The sequence below is a fragment of the Petromyzon marinus genome, chromosome 3, assembly GCF_048934315.1.
Source record: "Petromyzon marinus isolate PM22_M1 ecotype Great Lakes invasive population chromosome 3, UKy_Petmar_22M1.pri1.0, whole genome shotgun sequence".
Classification (NCBI taxonomy): domain Eukaryota; kingdom Metazoa; phylum Chordata; class Hyperoartia; order Petromyzontiformes; family Petromyzontidae; genus Petromyzon; species Petromyzon marinus.
Window position 1 is genome coordinate 8,354,959 of NC_133669.1, and position 5,837 is coordinate 8,360,795.

Sequence of the window (5,837 nt, forward strand, 5' to 3'; positions counted from 1 at the left end):
GCAACTACAGGTTGCCTATAGACACGTGACCACCACGCGCAACCACAAACAGGTTGCCTATAGACACGTGACCACCATGCGCAACAACAAACAGGTTTCCTATAGACACGTGACCACCACGCACAACTACAAACAGGTTGCCTATAGACACGTGACCACAACGCGCAACCACAAACAGGTTGCCTATAGACACGTGACCACCATGCGCAACAACAAACAGGTTTCCTATAGACACGTGACCACCACGCACAACTACAAACAGGTTGCCTATAGACACGTGACCACAACGCGCAACCACAAACAGGTTGCCTATAGACACGTGACCACCATGCGCAACAACAAACAGGTTTCCTATAGACACGTGACCACCACGCACAACTACAAACAGGTTGCCTATAGACACGTGACCACAACGCGCAACTACAAACAGGTTGCCTGTAGACACGTGACCACAACGCGCAACTACAAACAGGTTGCCTGTAGACACGTGACCACCACGTGCAACCACAGGTTGCCTATAGACACGTGACCACCACGTGCAACCACAGGTTGCCTATAGACACGTGACCACCACGTGCAACAACAGGTTGCCTATAGACACGTGACCACCACGCGCAACTACAAACAGGTTGCCTATAGACACGTGACCACCACGCGCAACTACAAGTTGCCTATAGACGCGTGACCACCACACGCAACTACAAACAGGTTGCCTATAGACACGTGACCACCACACACAACTACAAACAGGTTGCCTATAGACACGTGACCACCACGCGCAACTACAGGTTGCCTATAGACACGTGACCACCACGCGCAACCACAAACAGGTTGCCTATAGACACGTGACCACCATGCGCAACAACAAACAGGTTTCCTATAGACACGTGACCACCACGCACAACTACAAACAGGTTGCCTATAGACACGTGACCACAACGCGCAACCACAAACAGGTTGCCTATAGACACGTGACCACCATGCGCAACAACAAACAGGTTTCCTATAGACACGTGACCACCACGCACAACTACAAACAGGTTGCCTATAGACACGTGACCACAACGCGCAACTACAAACAGGTTGCCTATAGACACGTGACCACAACGCGCAACTACAAACAGGTTGCCTATAGACACGTGACCACCACGCACAACAAAAACAGGTTGCCTATAGACACGTGACCACCATGCTCAACAACAAACAGGTTGCCTATAGACACGTGACCACCACGCACAACTACAAACAGGTTGCCTATAGACACGTGACCACCACACACAACTACAAACAGGTTGCCTATAGACACGTGACCACCATGCGCAACAACAAACAGGTTTCCTATAGACACGTGACCACCACGCACAACTACAAACAGGTTGCCTATAGACACGTGACCACAACGCGCAACTACAAACAGGTTGCCTATAGACACGTGACCACAACGCGCAACTACAAACAGGTTGCCTATAGACACGTGACCACCACGCACAACAAAAACAGGTTGCCTGTAGACACGTGACCACCATGCGCAACAACAAACAGGTTGCCTATAGACACGTGACCACCACGCACAACTACAAACAGGTTGCCTATAGACACGTGACCACCACACACAACTACAAACAGGTTGCCTATAGACACGTGACCACCACGCACAACCACAAACAGGTTGCCTATAGACACGTGACCACCACACACAACTACAAACAGGTTGCCTATAGACACGTGACCACCACACGCAACAACAAACAGGTTGCTTATAGACACGTGACCACCACGCACAACAAAAAAGGTTGCCTATATACACGTGACCACCACGTGCAACCACAGGTTGCTATAGACACGTGACCACCACGCACAACAACAAACAGGTTGCCTATAGACACGTGACCACCACGTGCAACAACAAACAGGTTGCCTGTAGACACGTGACCACCACGTGCAACCACAGGTTGCCTATAGACACGTGACCACCACGTGCAACAACAGGTTGCCTATAGACACGTGACCACCACGCGCAACTACAAACAGGTTGCCTATAGACACGTGACCACCACGCGCAACTACAAGTTGCCTATAGACGCGTGACCACCACACGCAACTACAAACAGGTTGCCTATAGACACGTGACCACCACACACAACTACAAACAGGTTGCCTATAGACACGTGACCACCACGCGCAACTACAGGTTGCCTATAGACACGTGACCACCACGCGCAACCACAAACAGGTTGCCTATAGACACGTGACCACCATGCGCAACAACAAACAGGTTTCCTATAGACACGTGACCACCACGCACAACTACAAACAGGTTGCCTATAGACACGTGACCACAACGCGCAACCACAAACAGGTTGCCTATAGACACGTGACCACCATGCGCAACAACAAACAGGTTTCCTATAGACACGTGACCACCACGCACAACTACAAACAGGTTGCCTATAGACACGTGACCACAACGCGCAACTACAAACAGGTTGCCTGTAGACACGTGACCACCACGTGCAACCACAGGTTGCCTATAGACACGTGACCACCACGTGCAACCACAGGTTGCCTATAGACACGTGACCACCACGTGCAACAACAGGTTGCCTATAGACACGTGACCACCACGCGCAACTACAAACAGGTTGCCTATAGACACGTGACCACCACGCGCAACTACAAGTTGCCTATAGACGCGTGACCACCACACGCAACTACAAACAGGTTGCCTATAGACACGTGACCACCACACACAACTACAAACAGGTTGCCTATAGACACGTGACCACCACGCGCAACTACAGGTTGCCTATAGACACGTGACCACCACGCGCAACCACAAACAGGTTGCCTATAGACACGTGACCACCATGCGCAACAACAAACAGGTTTCCTATAGACACGTGACCACCACGCACAACTACAAACAGGTTGCCTATAGACACGTGACCACAACGCGCAACCACAAACAGGTTGCCTATAGACACGTGACCACCATGCGCAACAACAAACAGGTTTCCTATAGACACGTGACCACCACGCACAACTACAAACAGGTTGCCTATAGACACGTGACCACAACGCGCAACTACAAACAGGTTGCCTATAGACACGTGACCACAACGCGCAACTACAAACAGGTTGCCTATAGACACGTGACCACCACGCACAACAAAAACAGGTTGCCTATAGACACGTGACCACCATGCGCAACAACAAACAGGTTGCCTATAGACACGTGACCACCACGCACAACTACAAACAGGTTGCCTATAGACACGTGACCACCACACACAACTACAAACAGGTTGCCTATAGACACGTGACCACCACGCACAACCACAAACAGGTTGCCTATAGACACGTGACCACCACACACAACTACAAACAGGTTGCCTATAGACACGTGACCACCACACGCAACAACAAACAGGTTGCTTATAGACACGTGACCACCACGCACAACAAAAAAGGTTGCCTATAGACACGTGACCACCACGTGCAACCACAGGTTGCTATAGACACGTGACCACCACGCACAACAACAAACAGGTTGCCTATAGACACGTGACCACCACGCACAACAACAAACAGGTTGCCTATGGACACGTGACCACCACGCGCAACAACAAACAGGTTGCCTATAGACACGTGACCACCACGCGCAACAACAAACAGGTTGCCTATAGACACGTGACCACCACGCACAACAACAAACAGGTTGCCTATAGACACGTGACCACCACGCGCAACAACAAACAGGTTGCCTATAGACACGTGACCACCACGCACAACCACAAACAGGTTGCCTATAGACACGTGACCACCACGCGCAACAACAAACAGGTTGCCTATAGACACGTGACCACCACGCTCAACAACAAACAGGTTGCCTATAGACACGTGACCACCACGCACAACTACAAACAGGTTGCCTATAGACACGTGACCACCACGCACAACAACAAACAGGTTGCCTATAGACACGTGACCACCACGTGCAACCACAGGTTGCTATAGACACGTGACCACCACACGCAACAACAAACAGGTTGCCTATAGACACGTGACCACCACGCACAACAACAAACAGGTTGCCTATAGACACGTGACCACCACGCACAACAACAAACAGGTTGCCTATAGACACGTGACCACCACACGCAACAACAAACAGGTTGCCTATAGACACGTGACCACCACGCACAACAACAAACAGGTTGCCTATAGACACGTGACCACCACACACAACAACAAACAGGTTGCCTATAGACACGTGACCACCACGCACAACAACAAACAGGTTGCCTATAGACACGTGACCACAACGCGCAACTACAAACAGGTTGCCTATAGACACGTGACCACCACGCACAACAACAAACAGGTTGCTTATAGACACGTGACCACCACGCACAACTACAAACAGGTTGCCTATAGACACGTGACCACCACGCACAACAACAAACAGGTTGCCTATAGACACGTGACCACCACGCACAACAACAAACAGGTTGCCTATAGACACGTGACCACCACGCACAACAACAAACAGGTTGCCTATAGACACGTGACCACCACGCACAACAACAAACAGGTTGCCTATAGACACGTGACCACCACGCACAACAACAAACAGGTTGCCTATAGACACGTGACCACCACGCACAACAACAAACAGGTTGCCTATAGACACGTGACCACCACGCACAACAACAAACAGGTTGCCTATAGACACGTGACCACCACGCGCAACAACAAACAGGTTGCCTATAGACACGTGACCACCACGTGCAACCACAGGTTGCTATAGACACGTGACCACCACGCACAACTACAAACAGGTCGCTTATAGACGCGGCCGTGGGGCTACGGTGTCGGGGCAGCAAATGGTAGCGCAGAGAAATGAAGCGTTGTACCGTACTCCTACGCTCCCGTGTCTACATGCTCCCCGCGTCGCCCAGCGCGGTGAAGTATGGTCAAATAGCACCCGCAAACCCGCCCGGCTTGGTGGAGGCCCCCATCCAGCAGTGGATTGACCAACGGTGCTGGACAAAGCACACGTGGGTGTCGTTAGTACAGTCCTAATATTAATGGGCAGTCGAACAATCTACCGGCGCTGTGTCGCGTTAAGGCTATGACATTAAAAAGAAATCACTTCAACATGGACCGTTTTTATTTATAACCCCCCCTCATTTCAAACCCCGTCCCCCCCCCCATTGCTCCATGCCCCCCCCCCCTTCCCAAGCCCCCAACACTCCCTCAACCCCTAACTCTTCAGCAGCAACACATCATCCCTGTTTCAGTGTAGGCTGTGTAGGTTAGAGCTGGGTGCTTGGGGGGGGGGCGGATTTGGGGAGCGGAGAGGGGGCTGGGAAGGATCAGGGGCGGGACTGGAGGGGGTATGGGGTCTTGGTAAGGATGGGGCCAATGTTCTTTGGGTCTTTCAGTAAAGTCACGTAGTCTAGGTGCAAAGAAAATAAACAAAATAACAACAAAAAATAGTTTTAAAAAACTACGACGTTTCGATCGCAACACAAGCGGTCGTCATCAGGATAGGGAAACAAAATGTTAGCCTCTATAGACAAAGTTTTCATTCGCTGCAGTCCGTCTCCCGTTGTAGCCGTATTCTCCGGTTTATAAGACGCACTAACACCCCACCAACACCCCCATTTGTATCTTGAAAAGCAAGAGTTGGAGGCGCGTCTTATAATCCGGTGTGTGTGTGTGAGAGAGAAAGAGAGGGCAGATTTGTGTCTATTGACACCGGTGCGCAAGTATTTGGGTGATGCGTCTTGTCACCTTTCTGACCCGACCCCTGCTGGACATCTGTGGAATAC